Genomic DNA, 27,935 nt, shown 5'->3' on the forward strand with positions numbered 1-27,935 from the left:
GGTCCACCATTTAAATTTTAATTTTTTTGAACGAAATTTCTACTTGATTTTATTGATATATTTTTTTTAATACATAAAAAAATGAACAATTAAAAAAAAAGTTGATTATCACAATTTTAAAAAATTTTCAAAAAAATTTATAAATTTTTTAGAAAATTGTGATATTTAACTTTTTTTTTTTAATTGTTCGTTTGATTATGTACTTTTCAAAAAAATATATATCAAAAATATCAAAAAAAGATAAAATAGAAATTTTATCCAAAAACAAGAGAGCCAAAATTTTTTCCAACTTTTGAAGGCAAAGAAGCTATCGAAATCTTTGTTTTTTTTCCTGTCATTTTTTATCATAAATTCGTCGTAAAAACAAGCAGAATAAAAAAAAAAATTAGGAATACTGTTGACCCTGAAGGCCATCCCGTAACTTCTCGCTAATTTCATACCTAGGCGCTTGAAGTTGTACTTATGACGTCTTTGAGCTCTTCGAGCTCAAAAATATAATTTTCATGTCATTTTGAGCTCTCCGAGCTCAAAACTCTGGTAGGAGTTTAATCAAACACTATTTTGTGAAATTTCAAACTGCAATTATTTTTGGATGGATAAAGCGATTTTTACGCGATTCGCAACATTAGACGCAGTTTTTTGAATTCTATGATTTACTACTGAATATGAATTGATTAGATCGAAATTTTTGGAGAAATTAAAAAAATTAACTTATTCCGAATTTTTTCAACAACGATAACTCACAAACCAATCAACCGATTTCGACGTTCTTGGCGATGATCGACGTGGTTTTTTGAGTTCTAGAAATTATCTCCTGAAATCGAAAACATTTTTCCTAAATTTTTCGTTCACGATGTCTCACGAACGAATAAACCGATTTTGATCGTGTTGATGGCGATCGATGCAGTTTTTTATGCTTAAGTGCTGGTTAGTTTTTGGAATCGATCGGTAGAGCCGTTAAAAAGTTATTAAAAAAAAACTGTCTTTCAAATTTTTTATTTTTCACATTTCTCAAAATCTTCAAGTCCGAATTACCTCAAATAATATAAAATATCTAAGGGCAAAGAAACTCTTTCGATTGCCGTAAATTTTGTCCAAATCGGTCAAGCCGTTCAATAGTTATGAGAAGCTTACATATAACAATACAACAATCTAAATATATTTATTTTTTTATTATGTTCTATCAATAAATATATTTAGGTAAAATGATATGGTGTAAAAGAAGTTCATAGTCTATACTCCAATTTGTAAGACAATTTGTAATAGCATGTACAGTAAACCTTGCTACTAGTGATTTGCAAAAGAAATTTATTTAGTACGACAAGACTGTGAATACACTACTCCCATCTAACACAATATAAATTTTTTATTTAATTTAATCATAAGTTATTGAATAACTTGGCATTAATTTTTGGCCGACTAGTTGAATATCGTCCACGAGCAGAGAAGTTTTTTATTTCAGATCCGTAAACTTCATTAATAGTTTCTGACACGATTTTGGTCCAATCGTTTCCAGCCTCTTGTTGAATAATAAGATAAACATCTTGAGCCATTTAAACGTTTACGTTGTCTACTCCATTTTTTAAATAATCCTGTGGAATCTATAATATAAAGAAATAAATATTGATTAATATTCTAACGGATCAGTAATTGGGTTTGAGAAATAATTTTAATCATAGATATATCTAATATAATATATTAAAAAAACTTCATGAACTTAGATGTTAAGACAGCTGTAGTTTTTAGAATAAGTGATAATGACAAGAAGCTGAGCAAGAAATTTGTGCAATGTTAGTCATTATAATGACTAAAAATGCTATAGCATTTTTACTCAATTCGCGAAGTTATAATTAGTAACACAACTGTAAATTTTCTCAGTACAGACATCAGAATCAAGTTAACGAATAAAAAATGTTAAAATATCTGAGAGCAAATAAAAAATTTATTTAAATATTTTCTCAAGTCACTATAAAGTCAATACCATTAACTAATTTTAGAAGATATCCTTTCGTATACTTATCTACTTTATTTAAAAAAAATTTGAAAATTTTTAAAGATAGAACCATAAATACAGTTTTTTTTCCATCGTTGCTTGTAGTTTAGTCGAGAAGTTGATTTCCTGCGAAAAATAGTTACAAGTCTCCTAAAAATATGGTTGATGGCTTAAACGATCGAGAATGGCATCTAAAAAAATACTTTTTTTGGATTTTTTCTAGAAAAGAAAATTACAATTGTTATTAACAAAAAACCGTTAAAAAACTAGTCATCCAGCTTTTTGGCAAAATCTCAAAAAGTATACGTGATAGCTCAAATATTCAAAAAGTTCCTAAAAGAGCAGGAAATTTCAGTAAAAAAGTTCTCGAATCCCGGAGTTGCAGCTCTAATATTTATAATTTTAATTTAACGTTGAAAATCGGCTTCCGCGTGGCAGTTTTGGCATGCGCGCGCTGTCACTGTAGTGAGCGTAGTTTTTAAATAATTTTTTTTATGCAATAAAATATGAATTAAAAAATTTGAAAAAATTCTGGTGTCATCTAAACACTTCAAACAATATGATTCCGCGGTAATAAAAGTTGCATCACCATTTTTAAAAAAGTTATTCAATTGTTAATTAACAATATTTTTACCGGTTTGTGTTGTCATAAAAGACGGTATAAAAGTTTAAATAATTAATCTGTAAATTTTATTTTTGGAGCCCTTTTTATAAACATACTCAACAAGATGGCGTTATAAAAGTTTATGGAATATTTTTATTTCATTAATTATTAATTTTTGAAGTAACAAAAGAATTAACAATTTAAATAATGTGTGTTAATTAATGATTTTTTTTTTAAATTCTAAGTTATTACTGATTTTATATTATTGTTAGGCATCAAATCATTACTTTTCAAATTTGTTTATAAATTTTTTATAAACTAATGAATTAAATATCTTTGATAAATTTTTTTTCACCATATTGTTAACGTAAGAAAATTATGATTTTAAAGAAAAAAATTTTTCTTAAAAACAATATCTTTTTGTTTACAATCTATTCATTTATTTATTTAACAATTTATTATGAACAATTTTTTTTTTAGTTTAATTTTTTTCTAGAACATTAAAAAATTACAAAAACAGCAACCTGCAACAATATAGTTCTGTAATTACCCGCATTTTTTTGAAACTATAAATTTTTGCTGTTTATTATATTGTTAAAGTCAATCTCATGATTTTATTTATTATGGTTCTAACAGTGATGATAATGAAAGTGATAATAATGAGAATGACATTTCGACTGACCATCAAGCTAACGAAGTTCTAGATGATTCAATCGCTTTCACACCAAAATCAGATTATCAATCTTCACCAAAACGGAAGAGAAAAAAATAATTTATTGTGATGATAATAATAATAATTAATAAACTCAAACAACGTTGCATATTATGATTTTCATCTTTAATTAATGAAAATCATTTTTCTTACAAATATGGCTTGTTATTTTTACGATTAATCTCTAATCTCCTGCTTTCAATTTGTTTCCTAAAAAATAAGAGTGAAAATATAAAATAATTTAAATAAATTCAAAAATTTCATAAACAAATGAGGTTAAAAATATAAAAAAAAATGTATTTGAATAGTTTAATAATTAAGTAACAAAAAAGTTCTGAAGCATATTTGTCACAACATTATTTGTTTATAAGATATAAGCATTGTAAGAAATAGAAAATGCAAATTTTTATAAATAAATGCGTGTGATTACAGATCTATAACCGATAAACGTTAGGTTCAAAATTTATAAGAAAGCTTAACTCATACTGTATGAAGCGACTTGAAGGTCGAAAACTGTATCTGCAATAGTTGCAAAGATACAGCAATTTGTTTGTTGCCAAATCGAGTCAGTGCTTGGACTTAGTCGTGTTCCAAAATCCAGATGTTTTTTAAAAAATAGAAAACAAATTTTTTTGCCATATTGTTGCAGGTTGCTGTTTTTGTAATTTTTTTATGTTCTAGAAAAAAATTAAAATAAAAAAAAAATGTTTATAACAAATAAATAAATGAATAGATTGTTGACAAAAAAAATTTTTTTTTCCATTATATTGAGAAATGCAAATTATAATTTTTAAAATCAAACTACGATTCCTTAATAATTTATTAAAATAATCAAAATATAAAAAAAAACGATTTAAACAATAAGATATTGTTTTTTAGAAAAATTTTTTTCTTAAAAATCATAATTTTCTTACGCTAGCAATATGGTGAAAAAAAATTTTTCAAAGATATTTAATTAATTCATTTGTTTATAAACAATTTTGAAAAGTAATCATTTGATGCCTAACAATAATATAAAATCAGTAATAACTTAAAATTAAAAAAAAAAATAGTTAATTAACATACATTATTTAAATTAAAGATGAATATCGGGAAGTAAGGACCACCATATGTGGAAAATTCTTTTTATTATTCTTGCTCTGAAGAAGTCAAAAAATTTGACGAAACGATGGCAAGAGTAATAAAAAGAATTTTCCACATTTCGCGTGCCAAAAGGTAAAAGGGCGCATAGCAAAGTATGCGCCCTTTTAGATTTGCAAAGCTAAAAGGCCGCATAATTTTCTTTTTTAACACCAATTGACCGGTAGACATATTCTTTGCCTAAAAATGAAGCATTGATTTCCTAAAGCTAAAAGGGCGTATGTCTCCAATTATGCGCCCTTTTAGCTTTAGGAATTCAAAAATTTTATGACCTAAATCTAAAAGGGCCTATAAATTTTTTGTAAGCAATTCATTAAAATGCTTAAAATTACAATTAAAAATATTTAAAAAAAATTGCAAAATACGCGTGATTGTATCAATTCATTTTTATTTGAAAATTTTTCTCAAATTCTTACATTAAAGAAAAAAAAATACATTAAGAACGAGTTTATTTAGGTGTGATTCCCATCCAGTTTTCTATCAATTAATTTATCCATTGCTTGTATGAAAATAGCTTAAAATTAATGACACTGAAGTCGACAGAGATTAAATTTTTTTTAGAATTTTACAGCAATCAAATTATTATGAAAAAAAGTTAATAAAAAAATTCCACATGTAAAAATTAAAAAAAATTATAAGTTAAAATTTTTAGAAGCATTTTTTAAATTGTAATTGACTTGTTACAAAAATTAAAAAAAAATTAACAGCTGTCAGCTTACTTCAGTTTTGTTAAAATTATTATTTCTTCTTTGTCGTTTAAGTACTTAAAAAAAATTTTTTTTTTATTTATTAAATTTTTTATTTTATATCTTTTGAAGGTATTTATCCAAATTTTTTATAAAAACTTGAATTTTTGTTATGCGCCATTTTAGCTTTAGGTACTACTTTTGTAAAAGCTAAAAGGGCGCATGTCTTGAGTTACGCCCTTTTAGCTTTAGGATACTCGAATTTTTTTTTTGTATAGATCTTTGTATTTTGAGCGATTCTAAGAAGAATGGCAAAAAAAAAATTTTTTATGCGCCCTTTTAGCATGGATCCCTACTAATCTGTAGCTATGCGCCCTTTTTGCATTTGGCACGCGATATGGTGGTCCTTTTTTCCCGATATTCATCTTTAATTTAAATCTACAAGGACATTATTAACATCATGGATTACTAAAATTTTTAATTTTTTTGTTTTTTCAAAAATCAATAATTAATGAACTAAAAATATTTCATAAACTTTTATAGCGCCATCTCATTGAGTATGTTTTTGAAAAGGACTCCAAGAAACAAAAAATTTAAAGATTAATTATTTAAACTTTCATACCGCCTTTTATGACAATACAAACCCGTAAAAAAATTGACAATTAACAATTGAATAACTTTTTAACAAGTGGTGATACAACTTTTATTACCGCGGAATCATATTACTTGAAGTGTCTAGATGAAACCAGAATTCTAATTTTTTTAACGGTTTTTTTGTTAATAACAATTGTAAATTTCTTTTCCAGTAAAAATCCAAAAAAAGTCTTTTTCTAGATGCCATTCCGGATCGTTTGCCATCAACCATATTTTTAGAAGACTTGTAACTATTTTTCGCAGGAAATTAACTTCTCGACTAGACTATTTACTATATATCAGACTGAGAACAATGAAGCTATACAAAATATTTTCCATGTAATAAATTTGTTGAATTAGAAGATTGATGGTTGAAGTTTTCACTTGAAATAATCGACTGAAGTAAAAAATTTTTAAAACCAGAATTTTTTTGAAGAGAATTATCTTCTTGAATAAAAGAGAAAAATTATAAAATAAAATTTAATTTACTTAAGTTGAGATGTTTTGGCTCAAAAATTTTTCTTAAAAATAATTTTCTGTGTTGAAAATTTCTCTCTAATGCATTTTTTGTGTTGATTAACAAATTAAGTAAAAATATTATAAAAATTATGTTGTTACTGTTACAAACTTTCAACTTCCCGCTAAGAAAATTGAAAATTTTCAAAAATCGGGAAGTTACTGTTTTTACCGCGTTTTTCGAAAATTGAGTTTTTATCAGATCTCGACGGTTTGAGGTCCTAGGAAGCTTCCCTGACCATTCCCGCGGTGATGTCACCGTGTCTGTATGTATGTATGTGTGTGTGTGTATGTGAACCTCTCATAACTTTTAAACGGCTGGGCCGATTTAATCGCGGTTGGAGCCATTCGAAAGGGTTTGATCAAACTTAGATTTTGAATACAATTTGGACCGATAGATTTTGAGAAATCTTAAGAAAATCTCAAAAAAAAAAATTTTTTTAATGTGGGATTTTTGGAATAACTTTTAAACGGCTCTACCGATCAATTCCAAAAACTAATAATCTCTCAACATCAAAAAACCACGTTTATTGCTGCCAAGCCGGTCGAAATCGGTTGATTCGTTCGTGAGTTATCGTTGACGAAAGAAAACCGAAAAAAGTGTTTTTTCGGAATTCCTTCGAAATCCCGAATTCGATCAATTTAAGCGTAAAGATTTTTTATGAGGTTAAATAAACTGCGTCGAATGCCGTCAACTTCGTGAAAATCGAATCATTCATTCAAAAGTTATTGCGGTTTGAAAATTCAAAAAATAGTGTTTTATTAAACTTCTACCAAAATTTTGAGCTCGGAGAGCTCAGAATGATACGAAAATTATATTTTTGAGCTCGAGGAGCTCAAAAACGTAATAAATGCAATTTTAAGTGCTTAAGTATGAAATTAGCGGGAAGTTGCAGGGATGGCCTTTAGGGTCAACCGTTTTCCTAATTTTTTTTCCAGTAAATAAATCGTTTTTGACAAAATTAAACTTAATTTTTATTTATCTTTATGGCGTATCGCATCATAATTTACTATGTTTTGAGCCAGTTCATCGAGTAACTGCATGCAATAGAATTAAAAAATTAATATATGTATGTAAGTATAATTTATTTGTTAATTTTAGTTAACCTTTGAATAACAATTTTTCTACTCGCTGAATTTTAGTTAAACTTTGAATAAAAATTTTTCTACTCACTGTAATAAATTCTTTTTTGTAGGTTAAGTACTTGCACCATGATTCTTAAAAATTTATAATTATGAAAACTTAATTATATTTACCATATTATTTTGTGTTAAATTATCATGATCAAACGGCAATATTTTAATGACAGTCACCAGTGCCAATCAATATTATTTAGGAATAATTTAAGGACCTACAAGTGTCCACAGGCATGATTCCATTTTCTATCCTGGAAAAAAAAAATTCAAGTTTTTTTCTTTCAATACTCATAATTACTCTAAGATATAAACGTACACATTTTCTGATGAAAACATTTCACGAGGAATTTTGATGTTGGTAAATCTTTCACAAATGTTGAATTCTTATGATTAACCAACAGTCATGAGTATTCAACTCATATTTTGAATATTAACAAAATTTGATGGATTACTATTTATATAAACTGATGCTTGAACTGTTGGTTCGTAGCCTTCGGGTCTGTCAACCTTTTATCCAACCTCACCAGGTTCGCTGGTCTTGCTTTCACCATTGCCGTATAACTCAAGTAATTTATTAGGTTCAAATCTTGGCTTTTTTAAAAATTTGACTTTGCTAATGTAAACGTCATCAAGCGAGTAGATGCCTTGGCGTGTAAGTTGAAGCACATAACGAGAACGGATTTTGCTCGTCATACAGCAGTTGGTGTTCGTCTACTGGATTCTTATCACAAGCTTGAAGAATCTTTCTGACTTGTTGAGCAACTTCAGCTCTTGATCCTAATTCAAGGAGCCGTCTGGCCAACGAAGCAGTGGTTTTATAATTCTTTAGCTTAAAAAATAAATTAACAGCTGTTCTTAGGGTCAAGATTTGATGAACTGGCTGAAGATTGTAGTGGGTGAAGTACGCAGCCATCTCGCAGACTCGTTTTTGCTCGGCGAGTGTTGCTTTAGGAGCATTTTTACGCCCGCTCTCCATTTTCACACCGAGAATGTACTCACGGCAAATTTGTATCAGTTGCTGAGCCTCAATAATGTCCTGTCTAGTGTCAACAACCAACAAAGAAACGCTCAGAAGGATATCCTGCAATTTTTCAATAGCTTCTGTATTTTTACCGCCGGTTGTCAGCTGGTAAGCGTTGGACCAACTCCGTCAATTGAAAATCAACAGCAGGGAGCCCAGTTTTAGGCCAAGGAAACTTGTCCAGCTTCTTTCAGGATTTTTGCGTGTTCATAGATATCTCCGAGCAAAAGACTTCCTTGATACTGAGCTGAGACGTCTCTATGGATTTCAGCGATCTTTGTGATCTTTTTCAGTTTGTCCAAGTTGTCAATGGACAAGTAGAGGAACGAAAACTTCTCAAAGTTCTTTGTCCGCTGGTAACTCATCTCGACGATCTGATGGTTGTATTGCAACGAAGCAGCTTGAGCGAGACTCTTCCAGCAAGATTTTTGATTTAGAGATCTAGCGACTTCGATGTTTCCGCACTCCAAAGCAAGTCGAAAACGAGTTTTTTCGTCTTTTACAAAGTGAAGAGCCACTTCTGGGTAGCCTTTTTGCTGTAAGTATACTATAATGGATTGTCCAACTAAATTAGCAGTTTTTACCATCTGCAAAACTTCCTTATACTTCCTATTAATTAAAGCAAGCTTAAATTTATGCTCAGTAGGGTCGATTCTCAGGATTCTGGATCTACATTCTCGGTGTAAACAGTAGACTTGCTTACCCTTGACACGCGTTACATAAATCGGCAAGTCCAGCGTTCGGATGATTCCGTGGTCGCCAGAGTTAATCGCGTACTTAATATGGTTGCTCGTCGTGTAAATAAAATACTCCCGAGTCGTACCAGGCTCCAATTTACGATAGCAGATATTTACAGTATGCTTTAATAGTAAGACGACGTGTGACATATCATTTGACCATACTACGTATCGATATTTGGAGATTTTGACTTCCGCGAGCTGGCGTTTCTGCTAAACGTCCAACAGTATGACCTGGTTTGAGTCACGAAGCTGCAGCATGCTAGTTGAAGCGTTGAATATTTCATCGCAGTTGGGAATCTGAACTTTTTTTGTAACTTCGTTTTTAAGATTTTTAATCACCAGTGAGTATCCTCGATCCAGAGCAGTAAAACGGTTTCTCGCCACCCAAATAGCAGTGATACCAGAAGCTCTCTTGGTCTCGGGATCAAAACTAAAGTCTTCATCCTTGGGAATCATGTACAAGTCACACATTTTAACGTGAAAAATTATTTGTCGGCAAAGCTGTAACAATAAATTAAATGAATTAAAAATTTTATATGTATAAATTATATTTATTAACCTATTTAGTTCCAAGCTATAATTGATATTAAAGAACTGCACTAAATTATGCTTTGTATAATGATTTACCTATAATTTTTTGAGTCGTGATAAATAAAAAAAACAGTAAAATTTTTTCTCTTTCAATAGTTGAAATTTATAAAAGTATTACCAAAGTTTACTTTCAATAATCTTTTTTAGAATTTACACAAAATTTCTTTTTAATTAATTAATTATTGTAACTAAAAATCTTTAAAGTACAAGTATTTTAAGTAAAGAAATAAAAAATAAACACAGTTATTTTTTAGGTTAGGATGAAATATGTATAAAATACGCAACTGAAAATTTATTGATCACTTACCATCATGTTCAATAAAATATTTTTAAATGAAATTTATCATTTTAATCATTTAAATAATAAACATTTGGTATAAATATGTGTTCTTCTTTTAATAACAATTAATTGGCCTGTCAGCCTGTCAGCTGATTATATTCGATTGGTCACAATCGATACTACTGTACACAAATGATCCTCACATAATCGATCAGTCGAAGAGTCGATAGGTCTAATACAACGAGAAGTTCGGATCTCGACCATATTAAATACCAAAACGAATATTTTTTCACTACCGATTAATATAAAATGAAAATTAATTTAGTAGATAGATGATAATTTTAACAATTTTTTTTAACAATTAAATTATTACAAAAGAAGTTATAAAAAATTGACATGTATTAATTTTAAAAAATAAAAAATGCAATTTTTTTTAAACAATTTTTTAAAACAAATTTGTTAGTTAGAAAACATTAAAAAATTGTGAAGTGACATAAATTTTATGTCATTAAAATAAAATATAAAGAACACAATAATAAAAAACATTCAACTCTGCTATGGTTTAGTGGCTTGACGACAGTGAATTGAACGCTCATATAAATTGGAAAAATTTTTAGTGTTTATTTCAGATGATAAAAAAAATTTATTCTGGTAGGATTATTTTTTCGAGCAATTTTCCTGTCACATACACAGTTTAAATTTCTAGTCTGAGCTAAATTTTTATTATTTATTACTGCCGTTAGCAATGACTCGTCTTTCCTGCTAAGCATGGGAAAATATAATGTAGTATAATTTAGTATAAAATAAGTCTAATACATCTATTATCAGATGTGATTTAATATGTACTTCTTTCTTCATAACTAAAAAACAAAAAAACACAAATATAATGTGTTTACTTTAAAGGTACACAAAAAATATAACAACCTTTATGATTACATAGAATAATTTTTAAAAAATTAATGTATCATGAATTAATCTTTATCACATATGTTAACATTCACATGACAGTTTTTCAATTTTTTCTTAAATTAATAGATTTTCTATACCAATATTTTTAAAAAACGTAAGTGAGAAAAATTATACGTTTTTACGTCCTTTTTTCGTAATGTATTTTTTCTTCCAGTTATTAGCTGCAATGTTACGTTATTAATACCGACATTGTTTATTCATCTTTGAAAATTGCCGCCATTGTTATAACATATTTTTGTTACTACTGTAATAATATTGCGCCATCGAAGATCGAAGCGCTACTAATTTCCCGGCATAATAAATACATATATACATATATGTATAGCTCCATGTACATATGTTTCCGAGTGGTACAATAAACAAAAAATCCTGCGAGTCAGCGCTTGACTCTTTAATAAAGTAGTTATTCACAGATAACTACTTAGTTACAACTAAGTGTGTGTCTTTTAAAACATATATTGCTGTGTATAAATAAATTTGTCCATTTGTGAAAATTTAATTTGTTATAAGTGAAATCATGGCGAATGAAACAAAAAGTGATAATGATAACATCGAGAGTTATGATGTTAATCATTGTGTTGAAAACATACGTCCTCGTAAAAGAAAGAAAACAAAACCGAAATCAAAAAAATTTGCTTGTCGACAAACGTAAGTACATTTTTTTTTTAATATGTTTTTTGACGCACTGATAGATTGATTAGTTTATATTAAATAAGCTTTATTAACTATTAATAAATGATTTTTTAACATCATAAGATTTAATAAATATTTAGTAACAGTTAATAAATTATTTATTGAATACGATTTATTAAATGTTAATAAATATTTGTTAACACTTAACAAATATTTATTAAAAATAAAAAGCAAAAATAGCAATTTTCGCCTGAGCCTGAGCGTGCAAGCGAGAACGTGTACCAAGCGATAGAGGTACGATCGGCCCAAGTGTTGGCTTGTTGTACATTTGTCTTTCTTCTCGCGTTACTTGAGAGCTAGCATATATATATATGTATATATATATATATATATATATATATATATATATATATATAAATTTAATATGATCAATTCTATAAAATTATCGGTTTTTTTGAGCAAAATCTTTATTTTTTTTTCTCAAAAAAAAAATTCAATCAATTTGACAACTTTTCACTAATCCCGGACAGGGCTGATTTTTTTAATATTTTTTTTTATTTCATTGAAAAAAACAAAATTTTTTTTTTATTATAGAAAATTTGATAATTTAAAATTAAAAAATTATCAAATTTTCTAAAAAAAAGTGACAAACTTGGAAAAAATAACGATTTTGCTCTAAAAAAACGGATTATTTTATAGAATTGATCATATTTAATTTTTTTGTGTATTTTTTCGAAAAATTCATTCCAAAAAAAAAAGTTTCCGAAAAAAAGGTACCCAAAGGTCAAGGTCGAAAAAAGTTATGGCTATTTCAAAATAAAAAAGTCATTTTTTTTTTAAATTCATTAGACTTTTTTTGGGTTGGATAAAAAAGTTTGAAAAATTTTTTAAAAATGTCTTTCAAAGAGTAGAAAAGAATGGAAAAGTTTCAACTAAATTTAAAGGGGTTAGGTTCAAAGGGGGTCGATTTGGCATGGAATACCCCATATATATTAAGATGCTTTATTTTTCAACTTTTTCTTTTTTATCGGTCTCATCGTGAAATATTTTGCAGGTACCCTAAAAAAAATTCCCTGAAAGTTTGGGTCTTTAATATTAATATTAAGTCTTCGACCAAGGCGTGTAAAGATTTCCCATTAAAAATACACAGAAACTCTGATTTTTTATCTGTAAATTTCTGTAGCTCAGTGGCATTTTCTAGCATCACTTTGACCATGGATGGATTTTTTTCAGAATTAAATGCTCTACAAAAGTGTCCCTTGCAGCCAACCCGTAACTCGAACCGACGAGGTAGTACAGGCCTCTAAACTTGATTTTTTCCATGAAATTCGCGTTTTTCCGCATTTATCTCGTGAATGACAAGAGCTGTAGAAAAAATTTGAAAAAAACTTTGTAGAAAATTCAATTCTCTACAAAAAAGGTCCCGAGCACCAAGTCGCTAAAATTAATATTTTCAGAGATATTTAATGATAAATTTTTTGGAATTTAAAATTTCTATCGAAAAATACGCCAAATTATAAAAAATATCTTTTAAAAATATCATTGAATATCTCCGAAAATGTTGATTTTAGCGACTTGGTGCTCAGGACCTTTTTTGTGAAAAATTAAATTTTCAACAAGTTTATCGTTCACATTTTTTCTGTAACTCCTGTCATTCACGAGATAAATGCGAAAAAACGCGAATTTCATGGTAAAATCCAGTTTAGAGGCCTGTACTGAGCTCGAAGAGCTGGAAAACGTACTAAGTGCAATTTTGGGTGCTTAAGTATGGAATTAGCGGAAAGTTGCAGGGATGGCTTTTAGGGTCGACTGTTTCCTAATTATTTTTTGGGTATTTGCAACAAAATTTCACGATGAGACCGAAAAAAAATAGTTGACAAAAATAGCCGACAAAAAAAGCACCCTAATATATATATATATATATATATATATATATATATATATATATATATATATATATATATATATATATATATATATATATATATATATATATATATATATATATATATAAATATATATATATATATTTATTTTTATATTTATACTTTCGAACCAAAACTATTTTTGAGCCATACTCGACTAGTTTGATTATATTATAGCAAAATTCCGACTTAATTTTGATAAGAGGACCAAGGCAATGGATAGATTTCAATGAAATGTACCTAAAAAGAAATCTTACAATGTTACAATGTGCAAAGTTGTGTCAAATTATTCCTATGTTCTTAATTACTTATGGGTCATTCCATGTCAAATCGACAAATAGTTGGAATAGACCCCTTCCGTTTTGGACAAATTTTGATCAGAAGTTTTCTTCTATCATATAACGAAGTTTTGCCAAAGGAAAAAAAATAAAATAATTTTTTTTAAAAGATATGCAAATTCAAAATTTTGCGATTTTTTCAGTTTTTTAATTTTGTTTTCGTAATATCTCGAACGATATTATAGATACAGGAATGGCCTTTCGTTTTTTTGAAAGGGGACACTTGGGACTATCGAAAAAAAAAATATTTTGGAAAAAAATTTTGAAAAATACCAAATTTTTCAAATTTTGAATTCTCGAAAATCGTCAAAAATGACTATCGAACTTGAAATTTTGGCTCAGTTTTTTTTTTTTATAATACCATGTACCGATCTTAAATGATCCTGAAATTTTTAGGTTATTTTTTCTTTCAAAAATATGAATTTTTCAATTAAAAAAAAAAATTTTTTTTCGTTTTTTGCAACTTTTAAGTAAAGTAATGTTATGTAGATACATAAGCCTGACTTTCAGAATATTTATTTATTTATTTATTAGGTTTAAATGCCAAGGCGCGAAGCCGAATGGCAAAAATGATATTTACATAACGTTATACTTCACATAAGTACGGCTAATACATACATAGTAAAAATATAAAAATTTACATGATAACTTAGAATATAAAATTACATAATTTCAAGTGGACATAATGTTTTCAAGTATAGTAAAGTAATCATTGTAACCAGCTCACTATTATATTATTATTCGAGATTTATAAGAAAATCGAATACTTTTGTCTTAAAAGATTCTAGACCAAGAGAATTGGGAATTTCAGGAGGTAAATCTTGCCAAAACCGTATAGCTGATATGACAAACGACTGCTCGTAGGTTGTGGTGACAAAGTTTGGTGTTTTTAAAGATTATGTCCAAAAAATAAAAAAAAATTGAAAATAATTTATTATTTAATATTTCCGCCTCATGCATTTAATTTTTTAATGCTCAAAATTGCAATACTATGTATCTACATAACTTTACCTTATTTAAAAGTCGCAAAAAACGAAAAAAAATTTTTTTTTCCTTTGACAGATTTTCGTTATATGATGAAAGAAAACTTTTGACCAAAATTTGTCCAAATCGAAAGGGGTCGATTCCAACTATTTGTCGATTTGACATAGAATGACCCATCTATATTTAAGCTGTTTTCTTGTTTTAAAATATTGCTTTGTAGATATTTTTTTAAAGTTCTGCAATTGTTCTGCTATTTTTTGTCGTTTCAACAATATATTTATGTTTTCATTGCTCAACAGCCGGAAAAGGAGACGTGAAGAATTGACAGCCGCATCCAACTCAACAGTAGAAGCAGACGAAGCTGAAGAAGTTACCGAAGAGTACTATCTACTGGATCTGGACGGAGTAGATGATCATTGTGGAAAACAGAAGGAAATGGATGTAACGGCAAGTAACATTCCTTTTTATAATAATCATTTAATTAATTTAGGTAATAGTAATAATCTTAATCAAACAGTAACTCGCGAACCAGCGAGTTTTGTGTGTAACTCAAGCCAAGTTTATTCTGAGAAATCAGAGGAAAGGAGTAGTCAAGAACCTACGGGTGTTGATGCATCCGAACTTGTGTTATTTCATAAAAGCAATAAAGTTACACATGCATGCATTAAAGGTCAAAATAATTTGAATAAAGTTAGTATCGCTAATAATAATCAAGTATATTCTGAGCAATCAGAAAAAAGGAGTAGTCAAAAACCTACGGGTGTTGATGAATCCGAACTTAAATTAGTCCATAAGAGCGACAAAACTTCAAATGCATGCAATTTGACTCATAGTAGTTCTAGTAATCTTAATATAGTTAATGATAATCATCAAGTTTATTCTGAGCAATCAGAGGAAAAGACTAGTCAAGAACCTACGGGTGTTGATGAATCCAAACTTGAATCAGTCCATGAAAGCGACAAGACTTTACGTGCAAGCAATTTGGCTAATAGTAGTTCTTGTAATCTTAATATAGTTAATAATAATGATCAAGTTTATTCTGATCAATCAGAAGAATGGATTAGTCAAGAATCTACGGATCTTGATGAATCCGAACTTGATTTCTTTCATGACAGCAATACAGTTTCTCATAGTCATAGACTAAGTGAAAGTAGCTTAACTGTATTACCTGTAGTTGGTACCAATTCTAAGCAATCAGAAAGAAGGAATAGTCCAGATCGAGTAAGTCTTGATAACTCCGAGAGTAGCATATCTGGGGTTAGTATTAATGATCATGAAGACTCCGAACAATCAGTGATATCAAGTGATTCTGAGTTTACAGCTTCTGATAAATTTGTGCATGACAAAGCCAATGAAGATATATTTTCTGAATATTCTTCTTCATCCAGCGTTTCCAATTTTGAAAATTTACCTGACATTGAATCGAATTCTGTTGATAGTGATTCGGAACAAGAATCTGAAAAGTCTCCAGAAAATTCATCATCCCCATTGCAAAATTGTGATCCCCATAACGATGCCCAAAATAACACTGAAGCATCGTCTTTCGAAAAACCAACTGACATTGAGTCTATTATAAGCGGTTGTCGAATAGTTGAACTCGCTCATTTGATCAAAGAGTTTACAAAGTTAGGTGATTCTAAAAATCATTTACCTAATTGTGCTAGACAAGGGGAAAACTTTCATTGCTTTAGAAAGTTGGATGTCGGCTTAAATACTTTATTGTACTGGAAGTGTCTCGAATGTAAAATGATTGCAACATTTTGGACAAATTCAGCAAAACAAGAAAACAAATTCGATATCAATGAAACTGCCGCCATAAGCGTTATTGGTTCTGCAAGTTCTTTCGCAGCATTTCAGAATATTTTAGCTGTATTTGACATACCGTACATTACAAATAAAACCTACGAAAAACATCGAAAGAAACTAGTTGAACCTCTTCAAAACGTTCTTGCTGATGAAATGCATAAAAATGCCTTAGAAGAAGCTGCAATTGCCATTAAAAATGGTGATGTTACCTCCGATGGTATTCCTCTCATAAAAGTTATAACTGATGGCTTCTACGATAAACGAAGTTATAGAGGGGGCAAACACGATTCTCTTGGAGCTTCAGTTGCAGTTATTGGTTGTGCTACTCAGAAAGTTATTGATGTCGAAGTAGTTAATAAATATTGTTTTACTTGCCGTGTCCATCAAAACCGTAATTGTAAGCCGCCAGCTCATAAATGCTACATGAATTACGATAGAAACAAAAGCTCCTCAAGCATGGAACCACATGCGACAGCGATATTATTTAATCGTAGTTTAAAACTTCATGGAATAATTTATTCTGTAATGGTTTCTGATGATGATAGTTCTACGTTAAAAGTAGTGAAGGAATCGAAGCCTTATGAGAAGTATAATATTGAAGTAGAGAGAATCAAATGTTCTTTTCATATATTTCGTTCGGTAGGAACAAAAATTAGAGAAGCCGCAAAAGCTCGAGTTCCAAATCGACGAGTTCCTGCTGCTGTACGCAATAGAATTAAATACAGTGGATTAAAAATTCGTCGGACAATTACAGCGGATATTGAACGTTTGAGAAAAGATTTTGAATCTGACAGTCTTTCAAAAGCAGAAAAAGAGCAAATTTTCGAACAAAATACAGAAGTATTGCGAAAAAATATACTACTTACTCCTTTACATGTTTTTGGTGACCATGCTCAGTGTCCTACTGAATGGTCGTGTGATAAATCTAAATCAAATCATTTACCCAAAATAAAAGAATATGGTTTATATGCGCGTATTGAAAAAATCATCACTGATTTGAGTCAAAACGCCATGCATTTATTACATTTTCTAAATACTAATAAAATTGAGCAATATCATGGAGTGTTAGCAAAATACCTCTCTGGTAAAAGAATTCAATACGGTGGTGCCGATGAACTTCAGGACAGAGTTTACATGTGCACTCTTGACCAAATTACTTCCGGTGCTCACTTGTCAACATTTTATAAATCTGCTAAAAAAAATGTTCCTGAAAGAATTGTAAAACTGGAAAAAGAGCGAAATTCTCAAAGGCTGATAAATTCAAAGTGTCGTGAAATTAACAAACAAAAGAAAAAAAATAAGCGTACGTATCATGGTCCTGATAAAGATTATGGTTCCAATGCTGCTCAGCCTGATCTTTGTGAAACAGACCCTGTTAACTATCAGCAATACAAAGAAGATCATCATAACAAGCTCCGTGAACGTCAAAGAAATCGAAAGATTCTTGAAGTTGAAACCAGAAATCATCCATTCGGAGTACCACACGATTATGAAAAAGACATGATTCCTTCTTACATGTTTGGCAAAATATGCCGTATGTTGGAAACGACTTCATGCATACCAGTCATAAATGATATATATAATCCTGTCATATATGATGATGATGTATTGCTATCTATGGAAAACCATAGAGTGAAAGCTCTCCAATTGTTAGAATCCCGAATCTGTCATAAAATTAAACGTTGTGGTATATTTGTTTCTGATGATGTAGAAAGTTTCTATTTATGCGCGAGGCCTGACGGACTTGTTAATGATAATTCGATAGTTATTGCTGTTAATCTATCTGATGATGAGCAAATTGACATTGAAACAGCATTAAAAAATAATCGAAATATGAATAATTTATTTGATAAAAAAGCTGCCAACAACATCAACAAAAATCATCCGATTTATTACATAATCCAAGGTCAGCTTCATGTAACTAACAGACAATTTTGTTATTTTGCTGTTTTCACACCAAAAAATTTAAAAATTTCTGAATTAGTTAGTAAAGATGATAATTTTTGGGAGAATAAAATAAAGAATAAGTTGAATAGATTTTACTATTCAGCTTTAATTGATGAAATTGTTGACAGCAGATTAGCACGAAGTATGCCTATCCGTGAGGCTCCATTTACTATTGAAGCCAGGGCGAAGAAAAGTAAAAAAGATGCTAATAAATTAGCACCAAAATCACAACAACCGAATACTGCTCAAAATAGTTCTGTGAATTCATCAACAAATGATTACGATGAAGAAACTCTCAATACTTATCGAGCTTTAGTAGTAAACCGACCAATTGAAGATTTTGCGGATAATATTCTAGAAGACGAAAGTTATTTGGATGACCTTTCTATTTCTCGATTTTTATTGTTGTTAGAAGAGAAAAATTTCAGGACTGATTTACCAGTAACTGCTGTGAACCCTTTGAAACAATCGACCTCAAGCAATGATTTAGTTATCATTGGTGGAGAAAGGAATTGCCAACATTGGAGTTGTTTGTACTTTGATGGACACTATGTTGCTATTTATGATAGCTTGAACAGAAATAAATTGTCTGATCTCGAAAACAAATATCTGCAAGTCCGATATCCACAACAATTAAAAGATAATAAAGTTATTTTCAAATTGGTAACTCGACAGCCTGATAATAGTACGTGTGGGGTATATGCTGCAGCATTTGCCACATCTATCGCATTGGGTGATGATCCTTGTACCTTAAAATATTCTCAAGATAAAATAGCAATGAGAAAGCATTTTTATAATATAATACGTCACAAAAAATTATTGCCATTTCCTAGCGCTTCCAATAATTAAGCCTTATGACAAGCGATGGAAATTAACAATTGCTATTCGTATTATGCAGTTATATAATAATATATCTTAATTTATTTATTAATTTTTTAATTACATTTTTGCGACAAAGGTATCCGTGATAACATTTTCTAATTAAGAAATTACATTCCTACAACACGTTTTAATATACTTACTGATGAGTCCTAAATATCGTGTTAGAGAAAAAATTGAACGAGTCGTTCAAATACGTGTATTATATTCGTATGAAAACTATATACACTTATAAGATTTACTTGAGGAATTAATCTTCTACGTAATATATTCACAGTACAAATTTATTATTGAGTGTAATTACAAAAGTTCGGTAAAAAATAAGCTTTTGAGTTGTTAATTTTTTGTTGACTATTGGACAAAAATATTCATATTAATATGAAAAGATAGTTCGAAAAAAACTCAATATGCTTATAAATCCTGAACAATTTTGTAGAGACTTAATAATTATATTTTTATTAATGATTCTGTGTTGTAAAGAAAAAAATCCTCAAAAGTTATAAGATACGTATTTTTTCATGTTAATTTCTATAACAGGAGGTCTAAGGTAGAAAGTGACTATAAAAAATTCAGTTGAAATTTTCTGATGTTTGTCACATTCGGGACGAAACCTTGTTCATAGCTTTGTCAAAAATGATATCACTGTGTGTGTGTGTGTGTGTGTGTGTAAATCTCGCATAACTTTTGAACAGATCATCAAATTCGATCGAAATAAGCAGCGATCCAAAGAGTTTCATTACCCTTAAATTTCTGATACTAGTTCAAAAAATTCGAGACGATAAATTTTGAGAAATGTGAAAAATAAAATTTCCAAAAATTCATTTTTTTGGAATAACTTTTCAACGGCTTTACTGATCGAGTCAAAAAACAAATCAGCTCTTAGCCTCAAAAAAACACTTCGATCGCCACCAGTACGAGAAAAATTGAAAAAATTTGCAGTACGCCATCGTTGTCGAAAAAAATTGAAAAAAATGATTTTTTATAAATTTCTATGAAATTCTTAGTCTGACCAGTTTGCGCTTTAAGATTTTTTGAAGAGCTCAAAAAACTGCGTTGAATGCCGTAAACCGCGAGGAAATCGGTTAGCCCTGTTTAAAAATATTCATTGAAAAAAATTCACTGTCATGAGATTTGAATTATTTTCAAAAATTCCAATTGATTTGAATTGCTCAGTATATATCTATAGATATATAATTTGAATGGAAAGAATTTTTTTAATTTTTTTCAATGAATAATTTTAAACAGGGAGATCATTCAAAAGTTATTGCGGTTTGAAAATTCAAAAAATAATGTTCTATGAAACTTTTATCACACTTTTGAGCTCGAAGAACTCAAAAGTATAGAATAAGTATATTTTTGAGCTCGGTTTATTCATTCAAAAGTTATTGCGGTTTGAAAATTCAAAAAATAGTGTTTAATCAAACTTATATCAGACTTTTAAGCTCGAAGAGCTCAAAAGCGTAGAAATGCTTTCTCTTTGAGCTCGGAGAGCTCAAAACAACACATAAATTGGCCTAAGTGCAATTTTAAGCGCCTAGGTATGGAATTAGCGGGAAGTTGCAGGGATGGCCTTCAGGGTCAACCGTTTTCCTAATTTTTTTATCTATAACATTTTCAAAATTTGATTTAGTGGAACAATTTTTTTTTAAAATTTCATTTTTGAATGTACTTGTTGAAAAAATCTTCAAAAATAGTATATTGTGTGACTAGTGATGAAACAAAACGATTTCAGACCAGAGTGAAGTTGCCTGCCCGAGCGAAGCGAGGGCTGGCATCACTCGGTCTGAAATCGTGTTTCAGCCCGCGTCACACATTATATTTTTCATATAACTTGCATTAAAAATCCTAGTTTCAAAGTCTGGAGCCAACCAGAACTAGATAGTTTCAGACGAATAGCGAAAATACCATTTTATTATAAAACTTATAATAAAATAGAAAGTAATGGTTTATTTTTTATTAAACATTATTCGTAAATTGAATAGTTTTCTTTTGTCATTCTTATTTATGCTTAGTAACAGAATTATAATATGTCAGTACAGTTAACGGTTAGAATGACAATTATGAAGGCATGAAACAAACAAAAAATTCTCTGATAGGATTAAAAATAAAGCCGCAACTTCATCTCGCGGGCAGAAAATCGTCATTTTCTGTCCGGCGGGAAGTAATAATTGATTCCTGCCTGGTAACAGTCGCATTGGTCTGAAATTGTCTAGTTTCGGTTGGCTCAACAGACATTGAAACTCGAATTTTCAATGCAGGTTATATGAAACATAATTTAAACCTAATTAAGACCAAACCATATGATCTTAAAATTAAAAAATTACTTATTGAATATAAAATGTCGTAAATGTTTTACTCTAAATCTTATGGTTTGGTTAATAAAGGACAAAATCACTTTTTTTTTTTTTCAATTTTTTTGGTTTTGAACGTATTTTTTGAAGAAGAAAAACGGCCATTCGGCAGCCGAAATGGAAGAAGATTTCACAAATAACTTATTTTAATCATAAATATTAGTAATGATATAATTTATTTATTATAAATAAATTGTAAAAATAGTTTGAATATTATACAATGTTTTTTAAATCAAAAACGTTGACACAACTAAAAAGAAACAATAGAAGAGAAAAAATGTATTTGGATTTCACAGTAAAGAAAATGCATTGAGAATGAGGACAAATCTATAGATAGATTTTTATGGAATATACTGGACAAACTGATCGAAAAAACGAATGCAAAAGTAAAATTTAATTGAAAGCCTACAGACGAATAGGTTATTTTCAGTTTAGGAGAATAAAATTGCATGAAAATTAAAGCTCGTTTAATAGGCTTTAACATGCAATTTACGAAAATTCGATGTTATTTCATTCAAAAGTTATCCGCGAAAGAATCTGTCAGAATATGAATTTTTATGATTTTGAAAATTCTGAAACCCTGTAATTTCTGACTACTTGATCGATTAAGCTCATCTTTGAACTTGTCCTTGTTATTTGTCTAAAGATTAAGCATGTTGAATTTGGAAAAGATCCATTATGAATTAAAAAAGCTATCGTCCGGATAAGCCAGATAAGCATTATATATGAAAACTGGTCCTATATAATTATATAGAATTAGATATAATTATATAGAATTATTTCCATAGATTTATTAACTATTAATAAATTAATTTATTCGAAGACAATTATTTAATGTATTACATTTTAATAAATATGTTTTAATATTTAATAAATATTTATTTGTAAGGAAAGTATATTTATTAATAGCTTATTAATAGTTAAGAAATATTTATTAACACTAAATAAATATTTTATTGAGTGAATTTGTTTTCCTTGCAATGTCATATGATATGAAGATTACTTATAAACAAAAATTATCTTTATAAATTATTAGGATTAATTATGTTACATTATATGTAAAGTACCGATTTCTATCACAGCTCATAATAATCTTTTATATTTTTAAATATTAAAAACGTTATTTATTTAGTGAATTGAATTATTATCATGTATTTCAGCTGTAGGGTTTTATAAAAAGTGTGAAAAGAAAATGGCTATTTTTGCTTTTTATGTTAAATAAATATTTATTAACAGTTTACAAATATTCCTTAACCATTAATAAATATTTGTTAACTATTAATAAATATTTATTGAATCCTATGATGTTAAAAAATCATTTATTAACAGTTAATAAAACTAATTAAATGTAAACAAATCCTTCGATCAGTGTATATATATAATAATGATATCTATATGTAGATTCATAAAATTATCTATGTATACATAAAATTGCAAAAATGATTCTACGAAATTTTTAAGGTGCTCCGTTGCTTTAGAATTTATAATTATTTTAAAATTACGAAAATAATAGAGAGAGAATCAGAATTAAGAGCTAAAATTTTGATGGAATTATTTGTTTCGTATATTGAACTACATATTGCTGGAGGGCCTGGGTAACAGTTTTCAAACTTGACAAAACTATTAATTTTTGTGAAATTTAATTTTTTTATAATTTAATACTTTAACTATAAGTTAATAATTATATATGATTGTATATAATTATTAAAAAATGCTGCATTTATTTATATATAATTATATATGATCATATATAAATATATGTGATTGTGTATAATAATTTATAATTAGATGCAGCATTTTTTAATAATTATATATAATCATATACAATTATATATAATTTGATATAATTGTATATGATCACATATAATTATATATAATAATATATAATTAGATGCAGCATTTTTTAAATAATTATATACAATCATATATAATTATATGCAATTATATATAATTTCATATAATTGTATATAATCATATGCAATTATATATAATTATTTCTCTTCTCCGGGCGGAAAGCGTCAATTTTCCTCCCGCTGCGCTAAACGAAAATGCCGCTTTCCGCCTCCGTCGAGGAGAAAAATAGTATACAGTCCTTGGAAAGTAAAAAAGAAAACCTCAGAGCACATGTTTGTTGACCTCGGCTTCGCCTCGGCCAACAATTACATGCGATCTAAGGCTTTTCTTATTTTCCTTCCCAAGGGGTGTAATATACTATTAAAAAATGCTGGATCTAATTATATATTATTATTTATTAAGTAATTATATTATTATAATATATAATTACATATAAATAATATATAATTATATAAAAGTATATGCAATTATATATAAATTTTTTTACCCGGGTATATATAGGGCATTCCATGCCAAATCGACCACTTTTGACGCCGACCCTTTTCGATTTTTCTGAAATTTTGGTATCTTTCTCTACCCCTATTTATTTATTTACTTTATATACATCTCAACAGCCTGATGGCCAATAATAGAGATACAAAAAGATACAAGCGTACATCTAAAAGGCACATTAACAGCTAACATTCTGTTATATTATGTATTTATTTAACTTATAAAATAGATCTTTCACATCGTAAAATTGCATTTTTAGTATACTATGGCTGGATGAGATTATTATGTTCAATTGAGTAATTATTATGTATGATCAATTATATATAATTAATTTATATATAATTAATTTATATATAATTAAATTAAATTAAGTGCTGAAGTGCTAGTCTGTTTATCTGGTGTTAACTATTAGTGATGCAAGGGCACTGGCACTGATGGATGATGAGAAGTCAAGAAGATCAATATTACTATTTTACTGTACAATAAAATTGCAAGCATTTATTAATCTATATAAAGGCGATGATAGTGTGAAATTGTTTATAATTCGTGGTGGATAGAAAGGCTGATCAGAACGTAGCAATCTTTGCGGTACAAGCATTGGAATCATTTCAAGGAATCTGGGACAATCTATATTATTAGATAGTATACCAGTTATAATTAATACAGAAGCACAAATCTTTCTTTCTTCCAGCGTTAAAAGGTTTGCCTCCACGCACATGGCAAGATAGTCATATCCCCTGCCTGGATAAATTCCAAATTTTTTAAACGAGAAATATTTCACAAATTTCCTTTGTACCCTTTCAATAATATTGATTTCTCTACCCCTATTGAAAACAATTTTCAGAATTTTCCAAATTTTTTTACCCAACCAAAAAAAAGTTACGAGCTATTCAAAAATGATAGCTTTTTTTGTTAAATAACCATAACTCTTTTGAAAATTAACTTATTGGGACGTTTCTTTTTTTTGAAATTTTTGTTTTTAAATGTTTTTAAATGCGTGGGGAAGTGCATATAATAATATACTTAAATTTATTTTGATCAATCAGAGGAAAATAATTAATAAAATAGGCGATAATATGTCCAATGTACTCGATATAAATAAAACCTATATTCTCAGATCATTGTTAATGTTCTATGATGAATGCAAAGTTGAGTATGAAAATGTATATGTAAACACAAGAAATAGATCTATTCCATTACCAAAGATAAATAAAAAAATTACTAGCAAGAGGGTTAAATTACCAGCAAATAAGACTCTCCACCAAGAGATCTGGGTTCGATTCCCAGTCTGGGCTGTCTGATTATTTTTTCTGTTACGGAAAAATTCCCACTGAGTAGGTCCCCCCCTTTTTCCCCTATCCGTTCTTTCTCAACTCTCTTAAATTTGCTTTAATATGGCTTTAATATGGGAACTAGATACACTGCGATTAAATACTTTAATAAACTACCCAATAATTTTAAGAATTTGAAAGGTGATATGAAATCAAATAAGAATAATCTACTAAATTGGATTATAAATATATGAAGGCTAGTAATTGCATTTTGGCACATAACTTTAAAACTTTAATTAGAAATTTTCTGTATTTTAGTAACTTAAACTGTTATTTCTTTAGTTTATATGATTTCACTATCTTGAATTAATAAATATTATACCAGTCCTGTGCACAGATGCTTTTGCATCTCTATAGGACAGATTGTAATATAATTATGTATATGTAAATATATTGATCTGTATTTTTACTGGTTGAATAAATAATAATAATAAATAAAATGTACTTTTCAGAAAAAGATAAAAAAATGATAATTTGGATTCATATTCAACTTTTTTTTTGAAAATTTTGGAAAAAAAGGAAAATTTAGGGATGATTGACATTTTTGATTTTCGACTTTTCTTTTTTATAAAAAACTTCAGTATTTTCTGCGAATTTCCTGAAATTTTCGGAGTGGTAATTTTTCCCCCTATTTTTTTTTAAATGTTTGTTTTTTGTTATACCACTCTGAAAATTTTTCAGTAGACTTAAAAAACATCAAACCCGAGAAAAAAAATTAAAAACAAAAATTGAAACTGACAATAGTTGATAAGATATGATTATTTCTCAATAAAGTTTGATCAAAAATTAAAAGAAGCATTGAATTCTTTTTTCTTATTTTTTTTTAAAACTACATGCAGAAACAAAAAAATGAAGTTGTTATTCGGTCCATTTTGGAGCAACGCATAAACTTGTGATAAAAAACTCAAATTCTTTTGAATTTAGAATACGTAAATTATCTAAACGTGTAAAAAAAGTCACATTCTATTCAAGTCTACTGTTTATAAATCAAACAATAAAAAATGTTTTTAGCTATTATGTAAATGAAAATAAATTTTGTTTTAAATTGATTGCCGCAAAATTTTTGAAAGTTGATGCATTGCTCTAAAATGGATCGAATAACAATTTCATTTTTTTCGATTTTGCATGTAGTTTTGGAAACAAAATACGAAAAAATAATTCAATGCTTCTTTTAATTTTTGATCTAACTTTATTGGAAAATAATCGAATCTCATCGACGATTGTCAGTTTTAATTTTTATTTTTTTTTTTCTAGTTTTGATGTTTTGTAAGTCTGCTGAAAAATTGTCAGAGTGGTATAACAAAAAAAAAAAACATTTAAAAAAAATTTTTTTTTTCATTAAAAAAAAAAAATAGAAAGAAAAAAAATACCACTCCGAAAATTTCAGGACATTCGCAGAAAATACTGAACTTTCCTATAAAAAAAAAAAAAAAAATTGAAAATCAAAAATGTCAATCATCGCAAAATTTTCATTTTTTTCAAAAATTTTCAAAAAAAAAGTTGAATATGAATCCAAATCAATTTTTTTTGTCTGAAAAGTACATTTAAAAACAAAAATTTAAAAAAAAAAAAAGAAACGTCCCAATAAGTTAATTTTCAAAAAAGTTATGGTTATTTAACAAAAAGAAGCTATCATCTTTAAACAACTCGTAACTTTTTTTTGGTTGGGTAAAAAAATTTGAAAAAATTCTGAAAATTGTTTTCAATAGGGTAAAGAAAGATACCAAAATTTCAGAAAAATCGAAAAGGGTCGGCGTCAAAAGTGGTTGATTTGGCATGGAATGTCCCATATATACATATATAAACTTTTGAACTAATAGTATTTTCTGAACCAGCTACACAAACTGAGTCAGAAAATAGCCAAATTTTTCAAAAGTTGCGTCATAAGAATAAACGCAATAGTTAGATTTCTATAAAATCTACTAAAAAAAAAAAAAAAAAAAAAACAAAATTTCACTAAGATTTCTGCAATTTTTGAAAAAAAATGAAATAACTTCGATAATTACCATTTTCAATTTAAGTTTTCATTTCTCGACGTGATAACGTCTTATAAATCGATCAAAACTGGCTGCACGCAGTGACGTCAGAGAATAGCCAGAATGATGTTATGAGAAATAAACCTTATTGGAAAACAATGTTTTTTTCAATTGATAGAGAAAAATTGAAATCGAAAAGACACTATGCTGAAAAAATTTGAGGATCTGTAGAAAATGTAAAAATTTGAAATAATAAAAAAAATGAAAAAATCAAAAATGTTAATCATCGAGAAATTTTTATTATTTTTTTTAAATCCATAAAAAAATTGTAAAAATAAGTTTAAATAATTTTTTGGTATTTTTTTTAACAAAGTACGTTCAAAAACAAAAATTTCGA

The 27,935-nt window shown here is 28.4% G+C and overlaps 1 long non-coding RNA gene and 1 pseudogene across 1 annotated transcript; both read right to left on the reverse strand.

Annotated features, from left to right (window-relative positions):
- Positions 1-1,393: 1,393 nt before the first annotated feature.
- Positions 1,394-7,785, reverse strand: LOC123274722. The gene is made up of 3 exons (XR_006511562.1): positions 7,738-7,785; positions 7,542-7,672; positions 1,394-1,601 (listed from the first exon to the last, which is right to left on the reverse strand). It is a non-coding gene; the product is annotated as an uncharacterized LOC123274722 (long non-coding RNA).
- A 191-nt stretch (positions 7,786-7,976) lies between these two features.
- LOC123274721 lies at positions 7,977-10,113 on the reverse strand (annotated as a pseudogene).
- Between the last annotated feature and the right edge of the window lie 17,822 nt (positions 10,114-27,935).

The sequence above is a fragment of the Cotesia glomerata genome, unplaced genomic scaffold (assembly GCF_020080835.1).
Source record: "Cotesia glomerata isolate CgM1 unplaced genomic scaffold, MPM_Cglom_v2.3 scaffold_64, whole genome shotgun sequence".
NCBI lineage: Eukaryota > Metazoa > Arthropoda > Insecta > Hymenoptera > Braconidae > Cotesia > Cotesia glomerata.